This window comes from Balaenoptera musculus, chromosome 17, assembly GCF_009873245.2.
Source record: "Balaenoptera musculus isolate JJ_BM4_2016_0621 chromosome 17, mBalMus1.pri.v3, whole genome shotgun sequence".
In the NCBI taxonomy this organism is placed as follows: domain Eukaryota; kingdom Metazoa; phylum Chordata; class Mammalia; order Artiodactyla; family Balaenopteridae; genus Balaenoptera; species Balaenoptera musculus.
The window spans coordinates 63,596,757-63,611,686 of NC_045801.1; the positions used below are offsets into that span (position 1 = coordinate 63,596,757).

General features: G+C 41.3%; 1 protein-coding gene and 1 long non-coding RNA gene across 2 annotated transcripts in view; one reads left to right on the plus strand and one right to left on the minus strand.

Moving 5' to 3' along the window:
• The window catches only part of KCNB2 (potassium voltage-gated channel subfamily B member 2), a 394,577-nt gene that overhangs the window by 104,855 nt on the left and 274,792 nt on the right, over window positions 1–14,930 (minus strand). The window lies entirely within an intron of this gene.
• LOC118883559 lies at window positions 6,510–14,190 on the plus strand. The gene is made up of 3 exons (XR_005017044.1): window positions 6,510–6,642; window positions 13,156–13,253; window positions 13,618–14,190. It is a non-coding gene; the product is annotated as an uncharacterized LOC118883559 (long non-coding RNA).

Sequence of the window (14,930 nt, forward strand, 5' to 3'; positions counted from 1 at the left end):
CTGTGCAAATAATAATTCGCTCTCATTATTATTCATTCCGTATATCCTTTACACAGAGGCTGTTCTAGCACTGCAGCACAGAACACAACCCTGGCGATATTAGTAGATTTCTATTTATTTTGAATATTTCAACTGGGCCCAGTCTATCCACCGTTTACTAATGAAGTCGTTTCTGTAGTCTAGGCTGGTTTTCCAAAGTAATGTGGAGAGCTGGATAATTACTGAATTCGGTTAAATATTAACGTATTTGGTGAGCATCTCCATGTACATAAATAATGTAAGACTGTCTTCGTAATAATAATTCAGGCCTCCAACATATTTAAAATGTGGGGAATACTTCTGGGCAGTATTATCCAAAATAAATGACTGACTCGACTCTTCACTTTTCAACAGACACAATTTAGTCTTTGGGGGCAGATATGCAGAATTTTCCCTGGGCAGAGCCATGACAAAGCGAATGAAGTTACAATGAATCACGGGAGGCTTGGAGGGGCCTCAGAGGTTACAGTCAAACAGAAAATTGTAACATCAACCTGGAGATAATGAATGTGTGCACGTACAGCCTACATGCATTTATGTTTAATAATATTATAGTGATCTGAAAAAGGCAGAAATAAGAAACATAAGGGATATTTTCAAACTATCTAAAATGTTAAGCTTTCTCTCAGTGCTAGAAAAGAAAAGGCACCAGCATTACTGCTAGTTTATGTTCTACTTTGGGACTTTGGCTTAAGTAGTACTAGGGACTTTCTAGGTTTAAAGTATTAAAGAACGGGTGAATATAGCGTCCTCATCCTTAGAGGATTTGGAAAATTTATGATCTTAGCTTGGCTTGGAAACTAGAGAATAGAATATATTTTTAGCATAATAAATCTTTTCAATCCTTCCAAAAAATAGATCCGCAGAAAGAGCAAACAGATGGAAGCCCATGTGCTGTTTTGTAACATGTCCAGGGTTTTAAGATTGGATAAACACTGAAACCCTGCAGGCGCAAATCTGTCCTTTCTCAAACGAAATCCTGAGATGAGGAGACCTGCTCTAATCAACTATGCACGTTAGAAAAAGATCCAAGAACTCTTTCCAACTTCTCTGCTTGGGCCATGTGATAAATGGCCTCCAAGCATGGACATTAATCCATTTCTTACTGATGAAAATATGCATAAGTACTTCTAGGATACTTATTACTGTAACAACCCAAGCACTCAGGATATTAGACCAAATAGAAAACTGCACTGAAATACTGTAAAAACTAGGTTATTTTCCCACATGTTCACATCGCGTTATTTAACAAGACACTATAATAATTTAAGGCCGTGAATGCGATTTGATTATATTTTTTCAACCATCAGTATTTGAGCTGAGTCCACATGAGAAAATTGGTTAGAAATGAACTTGTGTTTTTTGACCTTGTTCTCCCCTCACATATGTCATACTACTCCTCATGTCCACCTTTTTCTTTTTCTATGTGGTTGCAATTAAAAAGATATTTTGTTGAAGAAAGAATAATATTCATTGGAATTTGAATGCACAGAACATAAAGTGAACTTTCCTAGGGAAGAAATGAGGCCTTTCTGAGACTTGTACCTCCAGCATTTGGTACCATAACCTATTTATAAATGTCAAGGAGGCATTCACAAATGTTTGCTGAATGACTAAGTGAATGAATAAAAAGTTGGCGGTTAGGATCTCTTTACAACTCTTGGGTGCTGGTGTAGCAACTGAGAGAGGTGTTTTTCTCATTTGTCCTTAATTTACTCATTTCTTTTAAGGTCATGGCTAAGGAAATGTTTGGTTAGAATTTTTCATCATGGCCGAGTATATAGGTTTAAACAATCTTTACGCTGTATTTTCAAGGGTAGATTTGGTTTCCTGAATTAAAACAAAAGTCTGGAACTTCCCTGGTGGTCCAGTGGTTAAGACTCTGTGCTTCCAATGCAGGGGACGTGGGTTCCATTCCTGGTCAGGGAACTAAGATCCCACATGGCACATGGTGCAGCCAAAACCAAAACCAAAACAATCCCCCGGACCCCACCAATCCAACAGCTATCAGTACTTGTTTAAATGAATTGCTAGTTACTATTGGGATAATAACTTATTCATTTAATCACCGCACACATTTATATGCCAGATGCAAGGGTTTCAAGGAATGAACATGTCACAGCCCTTCCACTGAGCAGCTCAGAGAGAGTGGAGATAATGTTCGGAGCGACACGTACATGGACAAGTACAAGTGTAGAGTTCCGTGATGCGGGAAACCCTGGGTACCGTGAAAAAACGCCACTCAGCCTGGGTTAAGTGTGAGAAGCAGGAAGGCTTGGAAGAGACTTGAAGGGTACAATCACTACGTGTTCAGGGCAGGAATGAACATCTGAGAAGGCACGGAGGAGATACGTAGTGCAACGTGGCTGGCGTAGAGGACTTACTTCTGGAAAAGAGGGCGGGGCTGAGACAGGGTGTGAAATGGGATGAGATGAGGCCAGACAGGCAAGCAGAGGTTAGAGCCAGAGATGAGCTTCAGGGGAAAAGCCAACTATAACTCTGCAACATCTGAGAGGTTCACTTTCTGCATTAGTAAGGAAGTAATAATAACTCAGTGGGAAGGTAAACATTCCAAGTGTAACCTAGCTGAAAGTGACTTGAATTCACTAGGAAAAAAAAAAGAACTGGGATTGCTAATGTTATTAGGTCAGCTCACACATTGATTATTTAATGTATTAACTATGGAAAAAAAATCTCATGTCCAGTTGACTTCCCAAGATACATCCAAGTTACTTTTCCCCTCTTCCTTCTCCTCCTGAGCAAAGGATGCAAACTAAATTTACTAACAGCCAGCTTTCCTTACCTTCACCTATCATAAGAAGGTCAATCTTTCCCTGCTAAGTCAGATGCTATATTCCAAAACCAAACTGATTCTTGAATTATCTGATGTTACAGATATACGAGCCAGTTTCCTTTCATAACAGTGGCAAACCATAGGTGACCATAATAGCAAAGAAATGTTTAATGCTGTTTGATCCTTTCTTTGCAACATTCAAATATAAAACAAATACAGCAGAGAAGGAAAAAGCAAAAGTAACATAAAGATTCCATGTAGCTATTACTGTTGCATACATTTAGCTATCGTAGATGACACAGAAACTGTATAAAGGGAATAGGCAGCAACATATGTGGAAGTTATAGCTGAGAGCACTGTGGGTTTTAATTTAGTGTTCAAAATTACTGACTAGTCAGATAAGGAAACTGATTCCTTTCAAAACATGGGCTTTTTTCCTGCAATATCATTTCTCAACAGGGAAGAAACTTTGAGTCATTTATTTTATCCCCAACCCCAATTAAGTCTTCTATTTCCTTTAAAAAGAAAAATCTCTAAAGACAGAGAGATTTACCGTCCTTGGTAACCTAGATACACATTCTCAGGATATATCTAAAATAATCCCTCATGCTACAATTTAAACTTATTTCCTTTTATTCTTTCCTCGGTGAAGTAAGGGAACAGCTGTCTGCAACCCTTGTCATATGTTTGAAAACTATTCTTATCACCCCTCAGTCTTCCCTTCTACAAGTGGAATACTCCTCTTGCCTTTCCTTACTGTTCACAGATATCAAAATTTTTACTCCGTTTTTGCTTTTGTTAGGGTGGGAAACTCCATCGTGTGGACCTTCTGCTCTAGTTGGATTTAAGCTACATGGAATCCAACTGGGGAAGAGTCGATAATTTGCAGTTTCTACTTGCGCTATTCCTATCATACAGCTGTTAGAATTAGACTCTTCCTGACTCAGCTTTGACTGAAGTACCAGCATGATAAATACTGGATACAAAGTAAGTGTAAGAAAAATTTGCATATGAGATTTCTAAAGAAAATCCGTGATGCTAAGACCCATAGCAAATCAGAACCTTGAAAAGGGAGTTAGATACATTACACCATATACAAAAATTAACTCAAAGTGGATCAAGACCTAAAAGTAAGAGCTAAAACTATAAAACCAATAGAAGAAAACATAGGGGAAAGGCTTTGTGACATTGGATGAATTCTTAGATATGACACCAAAAGCTTTGGCAACAGAAAAAACAGATCAGTTGCACTACCTCAAAATTAAAAACTTTTGTGTATCAAAGGACACCACCAACAGAGTGAAAATACAGTCCATGGAACGGGAGAAAATATTTTCAAATCATATATCAGATAAGGAATTGATATCCTGAATATATAAAGAACTCCTACAATTCAACAACAACAACAGAAACCTGATTAAAAATGGGTAGAGGATTTGAATAGACATTTCTACAAAGAAGATGTACAAATGGTCAATGCACACGAAACCTCACTAGTCATTAAGGAAATGCAAATCAAAACCAGAATGAGATACCGCTTTACACTCATGATGGTTGCTATTATAAGAAAACAAAAACAAAACCAGAAAATAACAAGTGTTGGGGAGATTGTGGAGAAACTGAAATGCTGTCCATTGTTGGTGGGAATGTGAAATGATGCAGCCACGGTGGAAAATGGTATTGTGATTCCTTAAAAAATTACAAATAGAATTACCATATGATCCAGCAATTACACTTCTGAGTGTACACCCAAGGAAGTGAAAGCAGGGACTTAGACGTTTGTACCCTCATGTTCATAGAAGCATTATTCACAATAGCCAAGAGATGGGAGCAACCCAAATGTCTACTGATGGATGAATGGGTAATGAAAATGTGGAATGGAATACTATTCAGCTTTAAAAAAGGAAATTTGGACACATGCTACAATACAGATAAGCCTTGAAGATATTTTGCTAAGTGAAATAAGTCAGTCACGAAAGGACAACTATTGTAGGACTGCGCTCAATGAGGTTCCCAGCGTAGTTAAATTCAAAGAGACGGGAGGCAGACAGTGGCTGCCAGGGACTGTGGGGAGGTGGGAATGGGGAGGCAGTGTTTAGCGGGTACATAGTCTGAGCTGGGGAAGATGAAAAGTTCTGGAGATGGATGGCAGTGATGCTTGCACAGCAATGTGAATATACTTAAGGCCATAGACCTGCACACCTAAAAACAGTTAAAATGGCAAATTTCATGTTATGTATATCTTACGAGAATGAAAAAAAAAAAAAGAAAAGAAAAGAAATCAGAGTGTAGAGGAGAGAGAAAGGGGGCTGTGAGGAGGCTCTTTAGATTCAGCCTTGCCCTGGGTCCCCACCCCTTCCCCCATCCCGGGAGCTGCCATCTCTTACACTGCAAGTCTAGTGGGGGGCCGGGCAGCTGTGGGACATGCCACAACCGGGACACCATGAACCAGCATATCCAGAGAAGACTCACTGCTTTGGTCTCAGGACCATAAAACTGCTGCTTTGAGATGAGTACTTGCAGAGTTTGGGGGACAAGGGACACGAGTGTGCCTGTGGTCCAAGCAGGAGAGAGGGCTGCTGGATTTTCTTAGATACCACCCGCCAGTCCTGTCTCAGGGGCAGGAGGACCCCAGCGGCGATGGTCTTCAGGCACAACACAGGGTGATGGCAGAGCCCAGGGAGTGACCAGTGGGCCAGGGCGGGAGGGCCAGGGAATAGGGCAGGAGAATCCAGCAGGGGTCTTCCAGAGAGTCATGGACACAGAGGTGCGAGAGAGTCAGCTTTTAAACATCTGCCGGGCCAGGAAGCATGGAGCCGGTTTTCAGGGGCGCTAGTTCAAGTAAGAACTGTCTTATTCCCTTGTCTCTCTCCTTGACCATGGGGAGTGGACACAAGAAAGGGGCGGGGCCAAGGTGGCTCAAAGCAAGCTAAGCCCAGAGAGCAGATTCAAGCAACTTCTGAGTGTCAACTAGTACCTTAGACCCTACACTCTCATGTCTCAATTAAAATAGCCACATGAAGTGGCTACCTGTGAGTGAGCAGAAAAATTATGGGGTCTGTGGAGAAGAGGAAAATTACTTACAATGCATAGAGTTCAAAGGGACAGCTGGAGACAAAAATATAGCTGCCTTTTGACCATCAACCTCTGCCAGCTACAAGATGGGGACTCCTGCACAGTCCTTGAAGGATCCGCGCAGGCTTCTTGGAAACCCCCCTAGAGGGGAAAGTGAAGCCAGTGGTCCCCAGGGCGGCATCTGGGTTGAGGTCTGGTCTTATGTGTGTGTCCTCTGTGTCACCTGTGATCATTTACTTAATTTCTTTGAGCCTCGATTTTTTACTTTGTAAAATGGAACTAATTATAGTATCTGCCACCTGGATGGTTTTTAGAACTAAGTGACACAGTGAAAGTTAAGTGCTGAATAAATGTGAGCTCTAAGGATTATTATGGGTAGAGAAAAAATTACAGGTGCTGGCCTTTAGAGAATTTAGTTTCCAGCAAAGATTATCATGAAACTTTCACCTGCAATCCTGGAAACTGGCATTTGACAGGGACTTGGAAGCAGAGTACGTATGACAGGCATCAAAGTCCCAAGTCCATTTAACTCAGATCAGCCTTGACTGGGGCCCTGCCACGAGCAAGTCGTTTGCTGGGCCCATTTGGGGGTGGGACTGTGCACAGACTTCAGGAGCCGTGGAGAACCTGCTTCTCTTTGGCTGGATTTGCTTCATAAAGCCTTTTCCATGGCAACAGGGAAGCACTTGGAAAGTACTGCAGCTGACACTGTGAAAAATATCACCTCTCTCAAGGTACTCGAAATTGCACAGCATGACTCATGGTGGCTTTCTCTTTCGGGCTATCTGCTGGATCACAAATGTTGAGCAAACAGAGGGTATTAAAGAGGTTCCTAAGTTACAGAGATGCCTTATGAGGGAGAGAGCACGTTCATGAAAGCGGAGATGAAGGATTTGCAAAATGACTGGCTTCGGATATGAGGGAGTGCTTGGGAAGTGAACAAATATCCCGCACCTGCTTTTAAATTTTTTACTTAATATTGGAGTATAGTTGATTTACAATATTGTGTTAGTTTCAGGTGTACAGCAAAGTGATTTAGTTATACATATACATATATTTATTCTTTTTCAGATTCTTTTTCCATATAGGTTATTGCAGAGTATTGAGTAGAGTTCCCTATGCTATACAATAGGTCCTTATTGATCATCTATTATATACAGTAATGTGTATATGTTAATCCAACCTCCCCACCTGCTTTTTTAGGAGCCAGGTACTGGTCTAGGCTCTGGGAGATCAGTGGTGGACTAGATAGATAGGGTACCGTACTCCAGTGAGCTGCTGAGGGACACAGTGGGAGACAGACCATTCTCACGTAAATAAATATCCCACAGCTTTGGGTGATGCAGAAAATGTGGTGGTAGCATTTAAACTGAGTTGTGAATGACATGAAGGATCTAGGTCTTGGGAAGATCCTGGCAAAGACCATCCCAGTCACAACAGAAGAGTTAGAGGTCAGAGAACGAAGAAGGTGTCTGAATTCAGAGGACCGTACACTAAGCTTGGATTTTATTCTAAGTTTGATAGAAAATCATTAAAAAGTTTCAAACATTGAAGTGACATAATCTGATTTATAGTCACTCAAAAAAGATCACTGTGGCTGCTACCGAAGATTGAACTGGGTAGAAGGTAGGGGGTAGGGTAGTAAGAGAGATTGAATTGTCCAAATGATAAATGGTGGTGCTTGGACTAGGACGGTAGAGGTGGAGGGAAGTAAGCAAGACATCTGACTGCACTTGCTTCTTTCCAAGCAAGATAAGAACGCCTCACACAACACTTAAGTATACTGCCAATAGCACAGAATCTGAAGGTATTGCCTCAAACTTGTTCTCTACTCTTTCACCTCTGTGGCTTGTCTTTGCAACTAGATTGTCACATCATTCAATACACAGATACCAAGCACTTGGCATGTGTGTGGCACTGGCCCTCCCCACCACGGAACTTACCAGGAAAGAGGGAACATAAGACAAATGTACAACTAACCAGCAAACAATACAGAATATGACAAGTGCCAGCAAGGCAAAAGTATCAGCCTTGTTAAATGAGAAAGGGCAGCAGCTACAGGTACACACTGCTATTCCCTGAAGAATGGCCCTTTACAGTGACCTAGAAGTCATCAGACAGTTTCAAGGAGGATGGTGACATGATCAGATTAGCAAATAGATTGGAGAGGGGCAAAAATGGTGTTGGCAGGCTGGCGGTAGCCTAGGATGAGATGCTGGTGGGGGGAGTGGGACGAAGATGCAGGAAAGGGGGTGAGTGTGAGATATATTTAGGTGGTGAAAACCACCTTAGTCACTGGACTTGGCAATTGATTGGATGGGGGGAGGGGCTAAGGAAGAAGCAAGAGGAAAGGATGACTTGCGTGGTTTCCTTTCTCTCTCTCGCTTTTTCTTCCTTTCACTTTTGTTGTAAAGACGGATCAACGACTGCTTATAGAAGGTGAATTTAATGGGACTACATTTTATTAATCGTTGTCTAGTTTTCCCAATTCCGTACACTGTGGGGCTCAGGGTGTGTGTGTGTGTGTGTGTGTGTGTGTGTGTGTGTGTGTGTTAACTGAGGAATCAGTTTAGTGGAGTGTAGAAACTTCCTTGGGATGAGATCATTAGCTTCAAATTCTTTAATAAATTCTGATATTTCACTTTCGTGTAAAACATCAACAGCTGTATTACATAGTTGCTATTATCTACAGTAGAAACTGAGGTTCAGAGCAGCTTAGTGTCATCCAAGGTCATCTGGCTATAAGGGGTTGGAGCTAAGATTTGAACTTAGGTCTTTGCACCTGAATTTGTTGTCTCCCCACCCCCTCCCAGAGTTGTACAGATCTTCTTCAGTCCTATGTTAGAACACGAACAGAGTAATAACAGGACTAGTCATTAGTCATATTAATAATAACTACTACACATTTATTTAATACTTTTTAAGAATAGATCAGGAGGTTTCACAGGCAAACGCAACAATCCTGACAACATCCCTCATGAGTACATAGGGGCCAGGATGATGGTTCTTGGTACCAGATGAGAATGTGAATAGGACGGTTCAATGAATAATCATGGTTAAAGGCAAGTCATAATAGGACAAAGCCACTAACTTCTTTGTTTTGTCTATTAGAGAATATTGTCTTTTGAGAAATGAAATTTGAGGAAGAAAATATAATCCTAATTCAGTGGGTAGGGGTATTTAAATCTCTAAGAAAAGAATGCTAGAACATGCTAAGGAATACTATAATAAAACCTTAGTAGATGACAGTTCTTTTCAAGGATATTAGAAAAAAATATATTTGGCTTGTATGAAAAGGATGAATAAGAATAGAAACATGCCCTGGACTTTGTAGCAAGAGCGTCTCAAAGGAAGGAGATCATGTTGAGAAGAAAGTAGCAAAACCAATGAACTTTAGGAAAATAGGATGGCTCTGCCTGAATAAGTCAGAATGAGTGTAATGGGAGATTATTATAAACTGATCTGACAGAGGGAATCAAAAGTGGGGTAATAAATTTAGAGAGGATAAGCTGAACAGTTTAGAAAACTTCAAGAGGTAAAGAAAATAGTATTAATTTAATTCAGGGGGACAGAATTAGAGGCAGAAATAATTAGAAATTCACTATGATGCTATTTCACAAAGTAAGAGAACTGAAAAGTTCAAACTACCACAGAGCAAAAGAAGTCATAGCTCAGATACAGGCAAGCATTTCTAGATGCAATTTTGCAACAGAGAGACAGATAAAGGCAATGTAACTATGTGCAAATTATGCCTTCTTTTGAAGTCTGGAATTGAAAATCCCACCTTGAACATGTTTGAGGAGCCGACCCTGGAAATCCCACATATTTAGAGAAATTCATTGTGTAAATTAGTTGGAAAGGAGTTCATGGAATAAATATACTTCTTAGGGAAACGGAAGAGTTGATTTGTGAAGCTGTTTATTCAAAAGATATCATTTACTCATGACAAAAATTATTTGTAATAAAAAGAGATATATGATCCAGTATTTGCTGAGGGCTTACAAACTGATAGAAATGCATTTGTGAGAAAAGTAACCATACAAAGAAGTATATGATTTTATGCAAGTTGAATGAAATAAACAAGGCTTTGTCCGGATCAGAGTGGGTGAGAGCTTAAGGAGGATACCTTCTGGAGGAGGAGGGCTTTGGAGTAGGATGAAAAAAGATGGGCAGTATCTGGAGAGTTGGAAAGGAAGTCAGAGGGCCATTACAAGATGGGAATCTGTCTTGAGTAGAAGAGTACAGGCCACATGTAAGCTCTGCTTTGGGAACCAGGAGAAAAAAAACAGCCACGTGGAGTAGAAGCTCTTTGGTAGAAGACAAAGGTCATTGGTGTCAATATAGCAGGGGTTGGATTTGAGAATGAGTTTGGACTTTATTTGATAGCAATGGAGAACCACTGAAAAATTCAAATAAGAGTATAAATAGATGAGAATAGATTGAAGCCCCATGAAGGGTGACTTGCGAGGGAAGAGACTGGTGGCAGACCTCAGTGAGACGGGTGCTATGACGACAATGACGATGATGATGACGATGATAAAGAGAAGAGCAGCTGGCATGTATTGAGTGCTTACTATGTAACACCCATCGCCGTGAGTGCTTCAGATACATTATCTCTTTTAATTCTCTCACCAGCCTTAAGGGAATGATATTATTCCTTGCTGCTAAATCCCATCTAATAAAGACAATCAGGAAAATGTCTGCAGTCCCACAAGGTACGGTTATTCAACTTGTTGCAATGAGGGAGAGCCCATGCCATGGGAAATGGTGGAGTGTCTTGATAAGAGGGAGTAGGCAGGGGCTTCCCTGGTGGCGCAGTGGTTGAGAGTCTGCCTGCCAATGCAGGGGACACGGGTTCGAGCCCTAGTCTGGGAGGATCGCACATGCCGCGGAGCAAATGGGCCCGTGAGCCACAGCTACTGAGCCTGCGCGTCTGGAGCCTGTGCTCCGCAACAAGAGAGGCCGCGATAGTGAGAGGCCCGCGCACCGCAATGAAGAGTGGCCCCCGCTTGCCACAACTAGAGAAAGCCCTCGCACAGAAACGAAGACCCAGCACAGCCATAAATAAATAAATTTAAAAAAAAAATTAAAAAAGAGGGAGTAGGCAGGGTTTTTTTTGTAGGATTTGGGCTTGGCTGAATAATTCTAAGGAGGGGCTAAAGTGAATGGGGATCAGCTCTGGTTTGGGATTCCCTGAAATGGGATTAGCTCTGGGCTGGTTGTCAAAAAGTGAAGGTAGTTTAGCAATTGGCTATCTCAGTAACCTTTTTTTCAGGAACAAAGTGGGGCTGGGAAGGTCATTGATAAGAAAGCAGTAATCATTCGAAAAGAAAGTGGTAAGACATTTGGTGGCTGACCTTGGAAGAATCATTGTTTTGTGCTGACTTTGACTCTGTCTGTTATCGCAGCCTGATTGTTACCAGGGTGAGTTTTACTTTCTCTGTCCTGGGTTTTACTCTCCATTCTTTCACTGGGGAATCTGAGACCCATAAGAAGGGTTTCACACTACTGGTAAGTAGTGGAGCCTGGATTCGAACCCGCAGTTGTTTAGGTATCAGGTTGGGAGGGGCTACACTGGAAGATAAGATGGAAAGGAGAGGAGCTGTGAATAAAAGGACTGGAAAGATTTGATTAATCAAATGTGAGGAATGAGAGCAAAGCCACTGAACAAATACAGTGTCTCTTGGTACATGGTAGGTGTACCAAGGAGTGTATCGGGAGGGACAGAAGAGGAAGAATTTTATGTTGGGCTACTGAAGGGAAATGTGCAGCCTAAAGATTAGCATCAGATTTAGAAAATAAAGCATTTCTAAAATATCATCATAAAATATATTCACTCAATATCAATTAATTGAAACACTTACATCATAATTACCTAAAAGATTTTCCCACCCACCTGGCCCAGCACTATGTTAGTTCATATTACTTTGTCCTTACAATAGCGATATGTATGAGGTATCACCTCACACCAGTCAGAATGGCCATCATCAAAAAATCTACAAACAACAAATGCTGGAGAGGGTGTGGAGAAAAGGGAACCCTCTTGCACCATTGGTGGGAATGTAAACTGATACAGCCACTATGGAGAACAGTATGGAGGTTCCTTAAAAAACTAAAAATAGAACTACCATATGACCAGCAATCCCACTACTGGGCATATACCCTGAGAAAACCATAATTCAAAAAGAGTCATGTACCACAATGTTCATTGCAGCTCTATTTACAATAGCCAGGACATGGAAGCAACCTAAGTGTCCATCGACAGATGAATGGATAAAGAAGATGTGGCACATATATACAATGGAATATTACTCAGACATAAAAAGAAACGAAATTGAGTTATTTGTAGTGAGGTGGATGGACTAGAGACTGTCAAACAGAGTGAAGTAAGTCAGAAAGAGAAAAACAAATACCATATGCTAACACATATATAGGGAATCGAAAAAAAAAAAAAAAAAGGCTCTGAAGAACGTAGGGGCAGGACAGGAATAAAGACACAGATGTAGAGAATGGACTTGAGGACACAGGGAGGGGGGAGGGTAAGCTGGGACGAAGTGAGAGAGTGGCATGGACTTATATATACTACCAAATGTAAAATAGATAGCTAGTGGGAAGCAGCCGCATAGCACAGGGAGATCAGCTTGGTGCTTTGTGACCAGCTAGAAGGGTGGGATAGGAGGGGTGGGAGGGAGGGAGACGCAAGAGGGAGGGGATATGGGGATATATGTATATGTATAGCTGATTCACTTTGTTATACAGCAGAAACTAACACACCATTGTAAAGCAATTATACTCCAATAATGATGTTAAAAAAAAAGACCTTGACCCAAATTAGGAAATAGTGAAAATTTAAGGCCTAGATTTAATAGAGGTCCCATTAAAAAAAAAAAAAAAAGGCGATGTGTGAAGGAGGTATGACTCTGCATTTCCCAGGTGAGCCCCAGGGAGTTAAACTGACATTTTCAAAGTCACAGAGCAAATCAGGAGTGGAATTAGGACTGCATTGGTTTTATACGCTGCCCGTTGTGTAATTATTCCAAATCAAATTCTCTCCTAAGGTACAAAGAATATTGGACTTGAAATGAGTCTTGATGCATTTTAGTAAGAGTAAGAGATTTAAATTTAGCAAGTTATTTGACTGTCAGGAAAAGAAATCTTGACATTAGTAAAGAAGTTATATAATATTTTTGTTCCACACTACAGTGGTAGGCCATGATATTACTTTTTTTTTTTTTCATTTTTGTTAGAGGATCGTACATTTGCTTTGCCTACAAAGAGAATGGCTGCAAGAATTTTTCCCACTTTGAGTTAGAATAGCAGCACATTTTAAGAGTGAAACTCAAAGGTATGAATCTGGCATTAAATTATGGGCCATTAACTCCATTGGGTAAAGCTGTATATCATATCTGTCCTTCCACACATTTCTTCATTTGTAAAATAACAATATTGTTAGTCAATCCGTCCTCCCCTACTCAAATTTCCCATTTGATGACAGAGGAGACATCCATGAAGATGTTTATGAAACATTTTATTGGCACAGAATTTGATATAATCTATGAATTTTTTTTTACTAAATTAGATTTAAAAACATGATAGAGAATGTGCATAAAAACATGCCCAGCAGTACTGTGATGAGAAAATGGACAGATTTCTATAAGGAGAGAGTTGCAAGGCATTCTAATCATCTTCACTTTTTATCCATCACCAAGGAATCCCCAATAAAACTGACTGGCTGGACAAGGCTTCGGACCCAGTACAGCCCCCAGAGTCGGGGAGTCTGCCCCGCGACAGGACACTCGCCCGAGTTTGCTGAGGGCCTCGGGTGCACCCTGGGCGCTGAGGATTACGTGAAGTGCGTAGAGTGGACCCGGCTGTCATCCCCCAACTGCCCTTCTCCACTGCGCTGACCTCGCTACTGAAGAGGTGGTCATTCCTCAGAGAAGGATGTTCTCAAAAACGAATCTTCCTGTTGCCTGGGCAGTGCCTTATCCCCCCGGTTCTTAGACAGCTGTGCCGGGCTGCAGCGGTGTGTGGTGTGGGTCCCAGCTGGCCACTCTAGCTCTGTGGCCGTGGGCAAGTTACCTCTCATGTCTCGTCTGAAAAAGGAGCATCACGTGATGACACCTACTTGTAGGGACGTTGTGGAGACCAGAGGGACCAATACATGTGCTAGCTCTTAGTAGAATGTGTTTGGGCTTTGCTGAATAAAGTTCTTCATGCTAATGTTTTAACAGTTCTACAACATACTATTGGCCAGATTGACCCCCGAGGTAAAAGCCTACTTAGTCTTTTTGCTAAGAAAGAGTCTTTTTGCTTATTCATAGTAAACATTCAGTGGACGTGTATTGAATGAATGAGTGAATAAAAGCATTTGTTCTCAGCAAAAGAAAAAACAACCAAACAAAAAAAACTGGCGCTGTTGCTAATAGTAAATCCAGCAGGAAGGTCGACAAGGGGTGGAGAAGGTTTGGTAAGTCACCCATTAGGTCTAAGAGAAATAATTCCTTGGGTTTTTTAAAAAATTAATTAATTAATTAATTAATTAATTAATGGGTTGTGCTGGGTCTTTGTTGCTGTGCACGGTCTTTCTCTAGTTGCGGTGAGCGGGCTTCTCATTGCGGTGGCTTCTCTTGTTGTGGAGCACTAGGTGCGTGGGCTTCAGTACTTGTGGCACGTGGGCTCAGTAGTTGTGGCTCACGGGCTCCAGAGCACAGGCTCAGTAGTTGTGGCCCACGGGCTTAGTTGCTCTGTGGCATGTGGGATCTTCCCAGACCAGGGCTCGAACCCGTGTCCCCTGCATTGGCAGGCGATTCTTAACCACAGCACCACCAGGGAAGTCCAATTCCTTGGGTTTTTGTTGGGAAAGTTACTGAAAGGAATGTTAATGCGATAGGTGTAGACTGACTATTGCAGAGTCCAATGAGGAAAGGAGAAAAGCAAGGGACGTAGAAATCTCATCAGCCACCATCAAAGAAGTTGAGAAATGATGACATTTCTCTTTTCATAAGAGCAGAAACTCTTC